Source organism: Triticum dicoccoides, chromosome 5A (assembly GCF_002162155.2).
Source record: "Triticum dicoccoides isolate Atlit2015 ecotype Zavitan chromosome 5A, WEW_v2.0, whole genome shotgun sequence".
Lineage (NCBI taxonomy): Eukaryota > Viridiplantae > Streptophyta > Magnoliopsida > Poales > Poaceae > Triticum > Triticum dicoccoides.
The window spans coordinates 46,504,457-46,520,758 of record NC_041388.1 but is presented as its reverse complement, the minus strand read 5'-3'; the positions used below and the strand labels follow the sequence as shown (position 1 = coordinate 46,520,758).

General features: G+C 50.3%; 1 long non-coding RNA gene across 1 annotated transcript; it reads left to right on the top strand.

Annotated features, from left to right (window-relative positions):
- The first annotated feature begins 2,039 nt into the window (after positions 1-2,039).
- Positions 2,040-2,734, top strand: LOC119296947. The gene is made up of 2 exons (XR_005145457.1): positions 2,040-2,168; positions 2,274-2,734. It is a non-coding gene; the product is annotated as an uncharacterized LOC119296947 (long non-coding RNA).
- Positions 2,735-16,302: the final 13,568 nt, after the last annotated feature.

Here is a 16,302-nt window from a genome sequence, read left to right as displayed (position 1 = left end):
GTAATCTTTGTCGGTGACTTGGAACAGTAAATGGAAAATCAGGAGAAAACAAACCCATGAGCTGACAACAGAATGCACGAAAACGGCTAAAACACAAAACTATACAAGTTCTAGCCGCTTTACATAATCATTATTTAATAATAAACAAACCAAATCAGTGGTTGGGTATGCTGTTTTGACCCCTAATGACCAAATTTAGATTTCTAGAATTGACAACTCATGCACAGGGATTTTCCCCCATTTATTGAGGAACAAGCTTGGTGTGTGGTGGAACCACTCATTAAGATAATATCTTGAATCATGCTTATCTTGGTACTCATACTAAAAATAACTATGTGCATCCCTAGTTGGTGTAGAGGCCGGGAAGTGAAATTCTCTCTCATTTTCAGACATGGTGGCCATCACATTTTTCAGTCCTCACTCTCACGTCCATCCTCCCCTCCATCGCCGCCAATGGTCGCGGCGAGCAACAACGGCGGCGGAGGGCTTCTCCTCCCTCTCCCAGGTCGAAGGATGGCACAAGGTAGCCATATTCATGGGAGTGTGGCCTTCGTTTCGGCCCACGACGGTGCGGCGGCTCCCGGCGGCGGCGCTTGCTATGGCGCTAGTGGGGATCGATGGCCGAAAGTAGGGTTGTGGCTGGGCGTGGCCAGTGGCGGCAGTGACGTTTGGCCTAGATCCCCGGGGGGGCTCTGGTTGGTGGCGGCAGGTGAAGTTGAGGTGGCCCTCGGCGGCATGGCATGGTGGTGCTCAAGTCCAAGGCGGAGCTGCTTTGGCCATCTGGTGGCTTTGGCTCCGATTGGTTCGGCTCAGCAACAATGAAGATCAGGAGCGGGATCCTTCCCAGCAGCTCTCGCGGTTCAGCGCGGTGGGGTTGCGGCCCTTCCCCCCAGGCTCCAGTGGTGGCGCACGCTGGCAGTGGCCGGAGTGGCAAGGCTCCCGCGGTGACAGTGTTGTTGGGTTGTCACTAGATCTGGGCGGCCAGATCTAGGGCTTTGAAGGTGGTCTGGCCGGTGCGCAGGTTGTCCATTGGGAACTCATGGGGAAGATCCGGGTGAAGATATTATCTTCGGCCGGTGGCTAGAGTTGGTGATGGCGAAGCCCTAGGCGTCATCTCCTTGTTGAAGGAATCATCGAGGTCAAGCTCCCACATCCTTCCGCTACCTCCAGGAGAAACCCTTGATCAGTCGACCGGATGATGATGGATCTCATGTATCGTTCCCCCCTTGGGGGCGTCATTCTTGGAGGTGTTCATCGGCTCGAGGGACCAGTGGACGGTTTCAGTGGTGGAGCAGCGTTGCATCTGACGCATCGACGACGTGGAGTCTTAGCGGCGTAGCGCAACAGGGTCTTGGCGACGAATGCGTGATAATAGACTTGCGTAGGGAGGTGGCGTCGTCAGCCGACGTGGCGGCGTCGATGGCAGCCTGGCAAGGTCAATGCATTGATACCAATTCTGAAGATGGATCGGCGAAAGATGGTGGTGGCAGCCTCTGGAGCGTGCTTATGCGGTGCCCACTGAGAGCCCACTGGACTGGTTTATCACCCGCTGTTGGGCAGATTGGTGTGAGGTATGGGCAGGCGGCCCTGATCATGTGCACCACCTTCATCAGGTTGGTAGGAGTAGCGACAGATGTTGCCAGCAGGGTTGTCAGGAAGGTGGCTTCAGACTAATTGTTGTATTACTTTGTAAGGCTTTGTTGGATAATTAATAAAAAATGGTTGTGTGCATCGCTGCATGCAGAGGCCGGGGGTTATCCTTCTTTTTGGAAAAAAAAATGGGTCAGCTCTATCTAGACCAAAAATTCCAGCATCTGCCAATGTATACAAAACCGAGCTGCATCATCCCTATGTTTGTTTTCATCCATAAAAGTCTCAAGATTGCTATGAACTTTGAAGGTGCAACACATGATTACATTATCCAGAAAGAAATGCATCTTCAAGATATAATTGCATCATACTCTCTGTTTTCTACATAGTATTTTTATATGGTCTGGCCATCCATGACTATAAGAAGAGAAGGCACTAACCTATTTGAATCTGTACCGTCTCCTCTCCCCTAGCTTCATTTCTCCCTTGGATGTTTATTCTTGAAGACATGGAGGTCTCCAAGATCAAGATGCCAGGCTTGTGCTTGCTGCTGCTCATGCCACTCCTGTTGCTTCCTGGTGAGCCTTCCCTGAAATAGTTATCTGAAGAATATAACGGTTTCTCGGTGTTCTATTCTTTGTTTGATGCTGCTAAGCAAAATGGTGTCCTTGTTTTGACTGCAGGATCTGAAGCAGGCGATTATTGCAAGTGGTTCAGCAAGACCTACACTACTTTTCACTGTGCGGACAGCCCATGCGCTGAGCACTGCCGCAACGAGGGCTTCCCTCGTGGGTGGTGTGAGTTCGTCGCCTTAGAACCTCTCGCCTTAGTCTGCTTCTGCAGGAAACCCTGCTGATGATGCTTGTGAAGTAATAATACTGTTGTGTGTTTATAAGGAAGTGTACATGTGAACTTCTATGTCGTATTTGCCGTGAAGAGCAGATCAGTATAATAAAGGTGAAGTTGCAATAGTCTGCCTCCCTTTTGGGTTCATCCTGATGAGCAGGAATCATATTAAGCTCTTGATGGTCCTCTCTGCTGATGAAATCTTTTATTGGTGTGAATAAGTAGAGACTGATGCCTTTGTCTCTTGTATTATTGGAATCAAAACAGAGCATGCTACAAATGCAGAGATATGGACATAGCTGCTGTGACATGATTATGTCTACTCGATTGTTTGTATGTGAATCCATCTCTAGTGTTACTTGAACATCCAAAGACCAATCTCCAGTAGACACAAACATTAAAAGTATTTCAATCTGGTTATAACTATCTATTATGCAGTGAGATCATACCATAGTGTCTTCCTTCACCTGGAACTGTTGGTGATTAGCACTTCACCCCCTAATATTCTCTCTTAGAAGGTGATTAAGAGGGACCATCTTAAATTCTCGCTTATTTCTTAAATTCTCTCTTATTCTGGTCAATACTTTCTTAGAAGGTAATTAAAAGGGACCATCTTAAAATCTCTCTCATTCTGCTCAAATGAGGAGTGTGTGACTGAGAGGAGTATAAGCTGTCCCCGTATCTTTTCAGCATGTGGGCTTTAAATGGTCCATATATTTTCAGTAAATTCCCAGCAGATTGCTTTCCAATGCACAGCACAACATTTTGGATTACGCAGCAGCAGGTAAATGCATCCTAAGGTCTCATCCTCCATGGCTGGCTATAAGAAGAGACGCCACTCACCAGTTTGGATCTGCGCCTTCTCCTAGCCCCTTCCTTCCTTCCCTCCCCCCTTCATTCCTTCATTCCTTGGAGACATGGCGATGGCGGCGCCCAAGCTCATGGTGCCAGGCCTGTGCCTGCTTCTGCTGATCATGCCGCTCCTCTTGCTCCCTGGTAAGCCTTGCCTGAAAGAAATTCATCCATCTGAAGAACACGGCACTTCATCGGTGTTCCTGTTCCTGAGCAGATGTTATGCTGTCCTTTTCTCATCGTGCAAAGAAGAAAAAAAAGGAAATCTGATGATGCTATGCTGTCCTTCACCTGCAGGATCTCAAGGGGCGACTTGCAAGGAGCTGAGCAAGACCTATGACTCTCCCAACTGCGAGACCGGCCGATGCGTGGAGCACTGCCAAGTGGAGGGCTACGGTAGCGGGGTGTGCCAGGGGAGCTACTTCGACCCCTACAAGATACTCTGCTTCTGCAACAAAAACTGCTGAGCCGCCAGCGACGGCGCATTGCTTCGGGCCGGGGTGTAATAAGATGTTAGCTAAGGCGAGCCGTCGTCGATGCGCGACTCGCACAAGTTTGTAGCTGTAATAGGTTTCATCTGTACCAATTTTATTTTCAACTGCTCGTCTCCCCAGTTAAGAGATTGGTCGTCAGCTTGCGGAAATGGATCGCTTGTTCCGCTGTTTTCATTTCGTTCCTGTTGAAAAGGAATTTCTATCTATCTATATGATCTATCTACTCCTATATGATCTATCTATCTATCTGCGGGTGCAAAGCCCAAGCCGAACCTGCACAAAACCCAGAAAACAACAAGGATCATTACCGTTGCTGCCGATTCTGGAAGACTCGCATGTTCATGTGTCCACGGTAATTTCCTCCATATCTTTTTCTTCAGAGTGTTTCCAAATGGCAGCACATCACCAGGTCATCCAGATATAATATCATTACCAATTGCATCATAATCACAGTCACCTTTAAAAAAAAATCTTGTTCAACCATCCCTGGCTCCCTATAAGAAGGTATTGATGATGACATGCATTAATAGCCTATATCTGCATATTTCTTCTTATATCCTTTGCCTAAAAAACAACATCTATCTGATTTCAACAATATACAGATGACGCTGCGTTCTTCCTCAGAGGTGTTCTATTCTTGTTTTGTGAGTGTACAAGGCCGCCGTGTGCTTTCACGCTTGGTTCGCCGAGACGATGGCTTGTCAGGAAGCGGCCCGAGTCGCCCAACATTTATGTTCAGAGTTGGCCCAAGCCTACTGGACTGGGACTACGATGTGATAGATCCCTCTGGATCGGATCGGCCTGAGATTTTCGGTAGTAGTGATAGGTACTACCTTCTCCTGGTGCGTTGAACTGCCGCCAGTGGCCATGGTGGGATGGTGACGGCGGCGATGAGTGGATAGAGAGATAGCGGTGGCGGAGCTTCCCGTCGCTGTCAGCTCCGCCTCGATCAGTAGGCAGGGCAGGTGGGGTGCGAACCATTCTTCAGCATTCTGCACTCATGGCCCCCACCTCCCTTATATGGAGCTGCGTGACAGGGGCCCGCAACCCAGTTGAGTTGAGTGTCCCCGATCAGGACTGAGTCAAGGGTCCAGTTGGCCGTTGGGCCAACTAAGAGGAGATCAACACTAACATTCTCCCCCTTGATCTCACCTTATACTTTTAACTTCACACTTTGACGTAACTCTTTTGACTTTCTCTTAATTTGCTCTTGGTCCTTGTCTCAGTGTAGATCAATACGTAGGGCGTGCCTCGTCATAACAGTTATCAGTTACCGTCAGATTAACAGCCACAATGCATCTTTCTGTATTGAAACAAGACCTTAACCTTTCTTTGGGCCCTTTAGTAATCCAGAAATCACAGACCTCCCATAATTCCCATGTCGACTGCATGTTCTCTTAACAAGCTGGGTGGTAGGCCTTTGATAAGCAGATATGTAAGCATCTGTTTGGTACTTACACCGTTAGTGCTATCATATGATTCTCGATTTTCTCCTTCACAACATATAACTCTTTGTCAATGTGTTTGGCAGTACACCTGACATGTTGACGTAGGAGATAAAATACTTGGATGATATATTGCTGTTGCATATCATCATCAATTCCGGGTAAGGTTTTCTTTAACCATTTAGCCTGTCATGTAGCCTCATATCATGCTATACTTTGCGGTATACATAACTCATGACACCGCAACAATTTTGCTTTTGGAGCTTTTCCACAATAAAACTCCAAAGGTATGAGTGTTTAGCTACTAGTGTGGGCTTCATTAAACATCCTGCCAAAACTTAGTTCTTTTACTCACAACCTTTTGAGAGTACGTGTCCCTTTCTTATTTAGCATGAGGCTTACAATACTTTGTAAGATTGCAAAACGTTCTTTAACTCCATTCCAGTGATCTATTGCTGGACTGGACTTCTGCCAAAAATTTCCCGGATAATTGAGCTATGTCAGGGTAAATAGCACTGATTTTGCTTCCAACAGCTGAAGCACATGGAACCTCTTTCTTTTGATCGATCTCGTATTGGTTCCTGGAATACTTAATATTCCCAAACTATTACCCTTGACTATAAGACAGGCATGAACTTACTCGCATGCGTACTATATCTCATTAGAATCCTTTTCTAAGTATGCTTTTTGCGATAATCCTAATACCCCTCTTCTTTTATCCCGGTGAATTTCCATTCTTTGGGCGAATAGACCTTCATTGAGGTTACTGTGATTATGACTTGATGTCACAAATAATCTTCTTTTTCTTCAACGGTAGATTGAACATCACTACTAGTAAGTAGTACATTATCTACACGTCGAAAGCGGGAAAAGTATTTCCCATCTTTGAACTTTGCAAATATTCAATTTTTCATCCTGACCTTCCTTAAAACCCAAAACTTCTCTTCGTCCTCTTTAATCTTTAGATGCCACTGTTCAGTGGCGTGCTTTGATCCATAAATGGATTTCTTCATGTGGCATCCCATATTTTTCTTTTCTTTTCACAACAAAACCCTTGGGTTGTGTTGTGTAAGGGTTTTCTCATACAAATCTCCTTTTGGGAGATGTTGTTTCTACATCCAACTGATGCAATTCCAAAATATTAGTATGTCACTAATGCCATTGTGATTCTAAGACAATCCTTTTATGAGACTGCATATAATGTCTCATTATCACTTATCTTTTCTTTGCATAAAGCCTTTTGCCACAAGTCACGCTTAGTGGCTTTTCATATTCCCTCAGGAGTCACAGTTTAATCTTGTAGACCTATTACAGCCTACTGTTTTGGCTCCGTTGGGAACTTATTCTTTGTTCCAAAACGAGTAGGAATTTCTAGGTCTCATGACGTCTTCCATGGTTCTTGCCATTTCGACGAATGAGCGCCTCTCATGGCTTCACCAAAAAAGGCGGAATCACTTTATTTTCTATCTGGCGTTGTTTCTATTTTCCATTGCCAAGAGATGGTTGATACTACAGAGTCCTGAGTAACAAGAGTTCCCTTGACTTTATTTTCTTTTGAAGAGTTAACGACAGGTGTTGTACATCTGTTGTCATCTCAACTTTTGTCGTTCATACAACACCGAAACAATTGTTGTGCTTGAATCATTCGAAGTGAACATATGGTCCCACTTCTCTTCAAGCTTTAGTTCTCAACATACTTTACTCCCCATATTATCCCATCTATTGTAATGATGGTATATTTACTAGCTTCCGTTTGGGTTTATTTGATTTGGGGTATCAATGATATGAGCGATGTACTCCCTTTTCGATCATATTCTTCTTTAATAGATCATTCTTACTTTAAACATACATTGTATGCATAGTATTCAATTTTGAGGAGAATTTCTTATCTTCCTAATCTTTCTCCCCCTCGAAATATGGCACAAACTACTTTGCGGCCATAATTTTGAAACTATTTGTAACACTTGTGAATGAGGAGTCTTTTATTACTTGGTGTGGTCACATGATCAAGTCATGCAAGAACAATGGGAGTACTATTTCCTCATTCCCCTCAAGAACTCATCAGAGTTCTTTATTCTGTTGCACTTTCAAGAACTCATCAGAGTTCTTGATATTGGTACACTTTTGCAAGTTATGCTTGCAATCTTGACTTCTGTTCGTATACAACTTTATTTTGTCCTTCGGCTCTTTCGAAGTCACTGTCCAGCATGACACTATGGAAATGCATGGGATTTGTTTGGATAGCTTTAAAAGCTCCCCCAGACTTCTTCATTTTTATGTGATACTGAAGTAGTACATGAGTCCTCGCAAAAACTTTCTTTGCCATCCAAAGTTATGAATGACACAAGTGCCAAAACTTTTTCAACATGCGGTATTAAACTTTAAATGCATTGTTAACAATCAATGCACTGCTAACGCACATATTTAATTCAACGTTGGTCAAACTGAACATGCATGTTATTTATTTCAATCACTATTGAAGGACAATATGTTGATTACCTTTAGTCATAATGACTTTAAAAAATGCACTTATACTTTATTTTTCTGATTAAATTTTCTCGTTGGTTCCAATTTAATCAGAAAAAATAGCAAACTGAAACATCATGAAAACTTTAGAGAGCGAGAAATGATAACTCATTTCCGGAACATATTCGTTCCCTTTTGTCTTTTATCGTACCGAGAAAAAATCAGAACGACGCTCGATTTTTCTTTCTTAACATCAGCAGTGCAGCCGAGTAAGTACTAAAACTTTAACTGTAGCGTTGATGGAAATCAACTGTTGTTTGCAAAATTTCTCTCTTCCAGGAAAAATATTGTATTTTAGTTTAACATTGATCAAAATTAAAACATATGATATTCTTGTACTTTGAATCCTAGATCACTGTTGGGCAAAAACAGGATTTGCGAATATCATATAATAATGTTGTCATCATCAGCTATGATCATTAAACGACAACATCATAATTAATTTTAAAATTCTCTTCTTTGAGAATTTCTCATCTTTATGGATTTAACTGTAAGAACAAACTAATGCTCAACTTTTCTTTCACTTAAAACAGCGGAAGCCTTTATGAACTTTAAGCTTAAAAGTTATTTCCCCACACAGGAAAAAACTCATCTATACTATCATAATTAAATCATCTTTAGATCGTGAAAAAAAAACATACTATTCAGAAGCATTTGTGTTACTTTTGTAATCTCTAAACAAATATCTCGTTGGTTCAATTTGAGTAGAGATCAATAATTTATCAAAAATATGCTTCTGAAAGAATAGACTTTGACTGACAAGGTGTACTTTGTGCATGCGGCCCAGCCGCAAAATTGACCCATGGTCAATATGCACCTGCCCGCATAGGCCTTTACTGTTTATGCAATTAAAACTATATAACCGTTGGACAAAAATAGAAATAAATGCACATTTAGTTTCAATAATAAAACATGATCATGTTATTTACAACGTTGGTCATAAAAATAACATAACTATATTCATTTTAATAATCACTTTAATGTGCTCTTTAAATTTAATTCTATCTAAACTTTTATTTTCTTTGTAAAAGAGCACTATTAATTATTTATGCAGCGGAAAAACGTGAATAAAAATTCACAAACTTTTTAATCTTTATAGAAACTTTTCTTCGACCGAATAAAAAATCATGAACTTTTTAATTTTCTTTATAAAATTCATGAACATTTCTTTTTCTGAAATTTTTCTATTTTCATTTTCAGAAACTTTTTCCTGTTTACTATTCTATTTTCTGAACAAATTTTCGTTGGATTATTTTGAACAGGAAATTGTACTGTAATTTGCCCAAAAAACAGGACAAAAAATAAATTAAACAAAAACGACAGCCTCAACTCGGCCTGGGCCACCCGCGGCTGCGGCGTCGGCCCAGCTCGCGCCCAGTGGCCGGCTGCTAGCCTCCTCCACTTTTTTTTCCGACCCACTTGGCCCGGGGTGGGACTAGGGTTTCACGAGGGTCGTTGATCACGATCCAACGGCGCACCGCTGTTCTCGCTGGATCAAAAACAGCGACACGGTCACCTGGATCGAACCGATCCCGCACGCGCCGCTCTCGTCTCTCTCGCCCGATCGCTCCTCTCCCACTGGCGTGAGCAAGGAGCTGCGCCCCGGCCGCCCTGTCCGGCCGGCGGCGGCGGCGGCGAAAGCCACCATGCCGCGCGCGCGTCCTCTTCCTTTCCCTTCCTCAATCCCCTTCTTCCTCCGCCTCCCGCGACAGAGAAGAAGAGCGAAAGAGGCCGAGTGGCAGGGGGGTTAGGGCCCCGCCGTCCGCCGGCAACGGCGTCGACACGGCGCCGCACGATCTCCGTTTCTTCACTTTCCCCTTCCTCTTCTCCCGTAACAGAGAGAGATGTGCCGTCCTCGGCCTCTTGCAGCACCCGATGGACGACGACGAACCGTAGCGCCGTTGCCTCCCCTTCGCCGGTGACGCGTTTCCTTAGCAGAAGCGCGCCGCCGTCGAACGGCGTGGCTGCGGTGCCCCCTTTGCCCTTTGCTGGGTGATGTCCTTCTTTCAGATGCCTCGGCTTGCCGATGCGCATCTGAATCAAGAGGGACGGCGCGGCCTTGCGGCGGCGCTACTTTTCCGGTGAGACCTGAGGCCCTTCTCCGGTGATGCACTTTGCCCTGTCTAGGGTTCTTGGGGGAAAGGGAGGGATCTTTCTACCTCTGATTTCTTTTGCTACCTGAAAAACTCAGCCAAAGTGTGGCTCTGATACCATTGATAGATCCCTCTGGATTGGATCGGCTTGAGATTTTCGATAGTACTGATAGGTATTGCCTTCTCCTGGTGCGTTGAACTGCCGCCAGTGGCCATGGTGGGATAATGATGGCGGCGATGAGTGGACAGAGAGATAGCGGTGGCGAAGCTTCCCGTCGCTGTCAGCTCCGCCTCGATCAGTAGGCAGGGCAGGTGGGATGCGAACCATTCTTCGGCATTCTGCACTCGTGGCCCCCACCTCCCTTATATGGAGCTGCGCAACAGGGGCCCACAACCCAGTTGAGTTGAGTGTTCCCGATCAGGACTGAGTCAAGGGTCCAGTTGGCCGTTGGGCCAACTAAGAGGAGATCAACACTAACACGATGAAGGCATCTACAACAATCTTCAAACTCCAACAAAAAAATAGCAATGATCTCCAAGAATGCATAAATGCACATCATGCAAATTTTCGTTTGGATCGGTCCAGTCCCTGACTCAGAGCACGCAGTGGATAATGGAATCGTCTTGGAACCTGTAAATTTTGCGCTTGTGGTTGATCATGTGGAGCTCATCGCCACGGCGCACCACCTCCACTCCTGTCAAGACGGTGAGGTCATGGAGCACTACGTCATCGTCCAGCCCGTCGTCAGAACGGTAGCCCCATGAGCTTGGGTGCCTCTCGATGCTCTGAAAGCTGGTGGCGATGAACTTGCCCGCGCCCAGGTTCACTAGGTGCCTCTGCGACGTCAGCCACTCGCCGGGCAGGCGGTCGAGGTAGCTCCAGGTTTGCCGCACCACCGGCGGCGAGGAGGAGGAGAGGTCAAAGGCGCGCAGGAAGTGGTCTGGGTTGCGTTTGGCGTGCTCCACGCCGAACCAGACGCCGAGCTCGGGGACGTATTCCGCCGCGCCGTCGCAGGGCAGCACCCAGCGGCTAGCCTGCCTCCACTCGCCCCTGGCCGTGTCGAAGGCGCAGGAGCTGCCGGCGTCCACGGACGACACGCAGATCGTCGTGTCGTCCACCACCGCCGCCGCGGAGGGGGAGAACACTTTCCTGCTGATGTCCGGCGAGTAGAGCGGCGGGGAGGGCAGAGGCTTCCAGCTCCACCACAGGGGCCCAGCATGAGATCGACCGTACCAAGGGAAGCTGGTCCTCGTGTAGTTCAACACCTCGAAGAAGCCATCGTAGCCATTTCCTCTGGTTATGACATAGAGCTGCTGCTAGCCGCCGCCGTCGTCGTACCGGCGGTTGACGCGTCCCCGAGGCCCGGCCACGGACATGGAGATGGAGTCGCTATGCTTGGGGAAGCTGGGGATTGAGGAAGAAGGGGATTGAGGAAGGGAAAGGAAGAGGACGCGCGCGCGGCATGGTGGCTTTCGCCACCGCCGCCGCCGGTCGGACAGGACGGCCGGGGCGCAGCTCCTTGCTCACGCCAGTGGGAGAGGAGCGATCGGGCGAGAGAGACGAGAGCGGCGCGTGCGGGATCGGTTCGATCCAGGTGACCGTGTCGCTGGTTTTGATCCAGCGAGAACAGCGGTGCGCCGTTGGATCTCCGTTTCTTCACTTTCCCCTTCCTCTTCTCCCGTAACAGAGAGAGATGTGCCGTCCTCGGCCTCTTGCAGCACCCGATGGACGACGACGAACCGCAGCGCCGTTGCCTCCCCTTCGCCGGTGACGCGTTTCCTTAGCAGAAGCGCGCCGCCGTCGAACGGCGTGGCTGCGGTGCCCCCTTTGCCCTTTGCTGGGTGATGTCCTTCTTTCAGATGCCTCGGCTTGCCGATGCGCATCTGAATCAAGAGGGACGGCGCGGCCTTGCGGCGGCGCTACTTTTCCGGTGAGACCTGAGGCCCTTCTCCGGTGATGCACTTTGCCCTATCTAGGGTTCTTGGGGGAAAGGGAGGGATCTTTCTACCTCTGATTTCTTTTGCTACCTGAAAAACTCAGCCAAAGTGTGGCTCTGATACCATTGATAGATCCCTCTGGATCGGATCGGCCTGAGATTTTTGATAGTACTGATAGGTATTGCCTTCTCCTGGTGCGTTGAACTGCCGCCAGTGGCCATGGTGGGATGATGACGGCGGCGATGAGTGGACAGAGAGATAGCGGTGGCGGCGCTTCCCGTCGCTGTCAGTTCCGCCTTGATCAGTAGGCAGGGCAGGTGGGATGCGAACCATTCTTCGGCATTCTGCACTCGTGGCCCCCACTTCCCTTATATGGAGCTGCGCGACAGGGGCCCGCAACCCAGTTGAGTTGAGTGTTCCCGATCAGGACTGAGTCAAGGGTCCAGTTGGCCGTTGGGCCAACTAAGAGGAGATCAACACTAACACGATGAAGGCATCTACAACAATCTTCAAACTCCAACAAAAAAATAGCAATGATCTCCAAGAATGCATAAATGCACATCATGCAAATTTTCGTTTGGATCGGTCCAGTCCCTGACTCAGAGCACGCAGTGGATAATGGAATCGTCTTGGAACCTGTAAATTTTGCGCTTGTGGTTGATCATGTGGAGCTCATCGCCACGGCGCACCACCTCCACTCCTGTCAAGACGGTGAGGTCATGGAGCACTACGTCATCGTCCAGCCCGTCGTCAGAACGGTAACCCCATGAGCTTGGGTGCCTCTCGATGCTCTGAAAGCTGGTGGCGATGAACTTGCCCGCGCCTAGGTTCACCAGGTGCCTCTGCGACGTCAGCCACTCGCCGGGCAGGCGGTCGAGGTAGCTCCAGGTTTGCCGCACCACCGGCGGCGAGGAGGAGGAGAGGTCAAAGGCGCGCAGGAAGTGGTCTGGGTTGCGTTTGGCGTGCTCCACGCCGAACCAGACGCCGAGCTCGGGGACGTATTCCGCCGCGCCGTCGCAGGGCAGCACCCAGCGGCTAGCCTGCCTCCACTCGCCCCTGGCCGTGTCGAAGGCGCAGGAGCTGCCGGCGTCCACGGACGACACGCAGATCGTCGTGTCGTCCACCACCGCCGCCGCGGAGGGGGAGAACACTTTCCTGCTGATGTCCGGCGAGTAGAGCGGCGGGGAGGGCAGAGGCTTCCAGCTCCACCACAGGGGCCCAGCATGAGATCGACCGTACCAAGGGAAGCTGGTCCTCGTGTAGTTCAACACCTCGAAGAAGCCATCGTAGCCATTTCCTCTGGTTATGACATAGAGCTGCTGCTGGCCGCCGCCGTCGTCGTACCGGCGGTTGACGCGTCCCCGAGGCCCGGCCACGGACATGGAGATGGAGTCGCTGTGCTTGGGGAAGCTGGGGATTGAGGAAGAAGGGGATTGAGGAAGGGAAAGGAAGAGGACGCGCGCGCGGCATGGTGGCTTTCGCCGCCGCCGCCGCCGGCCGGACAGGGCGGCCGGGGCGCAGCTCCTTGCTCACGCCAGTGGGAGAGGAGCGATCGGGCGAGAGAGACGAGAGCGGCGCGTGCGGGATCGATTCGATCCAGGTGACCGTGTCGCTGGTTTTGATCCAGCGAGAACAGCGGTGCGCCGTTGGATCTCCGTTTCTTCACTTTCCCCTTCGTCTTCTCCCGTAACAGAGAGAGATGTGCCGTCCTCGGCCTCTTGCAGCACCCGATGGACGACGACGAACCGCAGCGCCGTTGCCTCCCCTTCGCCGGTGACGCGTTTCCTTAGCAGAAGCGCGCCGCCGTCGAACGGCGTGGCTGCGGTGCCCCCTTTGCCCTTTGCTGGGTGATGTCCTTCTTTCAGATGCCTCGGCTTGCCGATGCGCATCTGAATCAAGAGGGACGGCGCGGCCTTGCGGCGGCGCTACTTTTCCGGTGAGACCTGAGGCCCTTCTCCGGTGATGCACTTTGCCCTGTCTAGGGTTCTTGGGGGAAAGGGAGGGATCTTTCTACCTCTGATTTCTTTTGCTACCTGAAAAACTCAGCCAAAGTGTGGCTCTGATACCATTGATAGATCCCTCTGGATCGGATCGGCCTGAGATTTTCGATAGTACTGATAGGTATTGCCTTCTCCTGGTGCGTTGAACTGCCGCCAGTGGCCATGGTGGGATGATGACGGCGGCGATGAGTGGACAGAGAGATAGCGGTGGCGGAGCTTCCCATCGCTGTCAGTTCCGCCTCGATCAGTAGGCAGGGCAGGTGGGATGCGAACCATTCTTTGGCATTCTGCACTCGTGGCCCCCACCTCCCTTATATGGAGCTGCGCGACAGGGGCCCGCAACCCAGTTGAGTTGAGTGTTCCCGATCAGGACTGAGTCAAGGGTCCAGTTGGCCGTTGGGCCAACTAAGAGGAGATCAACACTAACACGATGAAGGCATCTACATCAATCTTCAAACTCCAACAAAAAAATAGCAATGATCTCCAAGAATGCATAAATGCACATCATGCAAATTTTCGTTTGGATCGGTCCAGTCCCTGACTCAGAGCACGCAGTGGATAATGGAATCGTCTTGGAACCTGTAATTTTTGCGCTTGTGGTTGATCATGTGGAGCTCATCGCCACGGCGCACCACCTCCACTCCTGTCAAGACGGTGAGGTCATGGAGCACTACGTCATCGTCCAGCCCGTCGTCAGAACGGTAGCCCCATGAGCTTGGGTGCCTCTCGATGCTCTGAAAGCTGGTGGCGATGAACTTGCCCGCGCCCAGGTTCACCAGGTGCCTCTGCGACGTCAGCCACTCGCCGGGCAGGCGGTCGAGGTAGCTCCAGGTTTGCCGCACCACCGGCGGCGAGGAGGAGGAGAGGTCAAAGGCGCGCAGGAAGTGGTCTGGGTTGCGTTTGGCGTGCTCCACGCCGAACCAGACGCCGAGCTCGGGGACGTATTCCGCCGCGCCGTCGCAAGGCAGCACCCAGCGGCCAGCCTGCCTCCACTCGCCCCTGGCCGTGTCGAAGGCGCAGGAGCTGCCGGCGTCCACGGACGACACGCAGATCGTCGTGTCGTCCACCACCGCCGCCGCGGAGGGGGAGAACACTTTCCTGCTGATGTCCGGCGAGTAGAGCGGCGGGGAGGGCAGAGGCTTCCAGCTCCACCACAGGGGCCCAGCATGAGATCGACCGTACCAAGGGAAGCCGGTCCTCGTGTAGTTCAACACCTCGAAGAAGCCATCGTAGCCATTTCCTGTGGTTATGACATAGAGCTGCTGCTGGCCGCCGCCGTCGTCGTACCGGCGGTTGACGCGTCCCCGAGGCCCGGCCACGGACATGGAGATGGAGTCGCTGTGCTTGGGGAAGCTGGGGATTGAGGAAGAAGGGGATTGAGGAAGGGAAAGGAAGAGGACGCGCGCGCGGCATGGTGGCTTTCGCCGCTGCCGCCGGCGGCCGGACAGGACGGCCGGGGCGCAGCTCCTTGCTCACGCCAGTGGGAGAGGAGCGATCGGGCGAGAGAGACGAGAGCGGCGCGTGCGGGATCGGTTCGATCCAGGTGACCGTGTCGCTGGTTTTGATCCAGCGAGAACAGCGGTGCGCCGTTGGATCTCCGTTTCTTCACTTTCCCCTTCCTCTTCTCCCGTAACAGAGAGAGATGTGCCGTCCTCGGCCTCTTGCAGCACCCGATGGACAACGACGAACCGTAGCGCCGTTGCCTCCCCTTCGCCGGTGACGCGTTTCCTTAGCAGAAGCGCGCCGCCGTCGAACGGCGTGGCTGCGATGCCCCCTTTGCCCTTTGCTGGGTGATGTCCTTCTTTCAGATGCCTCGGCTTGCCGATGCGCATCTGAATCAAGAGGGACGGCGCGGCCTTGCGGCGGCGCTACTTTTCCGGTGAGACCTGAGGCCCTTCTCCGGTGATGCACTTTGCCCTGTCTAGGGTTCTTGGGGGAAAGGGAGGGATCTTTCTACCTCTGATTTCTTTTGCTACCTGAAAAACTCAGCCAAAGTGTGGCTCTGATACCATTGATAGATCCCTCTGGATCGGATCGGCCTGAGATTTTCGATAGTACTAATAGTATTGCCTTCTCCTGGTGCGTTGAACTGCCGCCAATGGCCATGGTGGGATGATGACGGCGGCGATGAGTGGACAGAGAGATAGCGGTGGCGGAGCTTCCCGTCGCTGTCAGCTCCGCCTCGATCAGTAGGCAGGGCAGGTGGGATGCGAACCATTCTTCGGCATTCTGCACTCGTGGCCCCCACCTCCCTTATATGGAGCTGCGCGACAGGGGCCCACAACCCAGTTGAGTTGAGTGTTCCCGATCAGGACTGAGTCAAGGGTCCAGTTGGCCGTTGGGCCAACTAAGAGGAGATCAACACTAACACGATAAAGGCATCTACAGCAATCTTCAAACTCCAACAAAAAAAATAGCAATGATCTTCAAGAATGCATAAATGCACATCATGCAAATTTTCGTTTGGATCGGTCCAGTCCCTGACTCAGAGCACGCAGTGGATAATGGAATCGTCTTG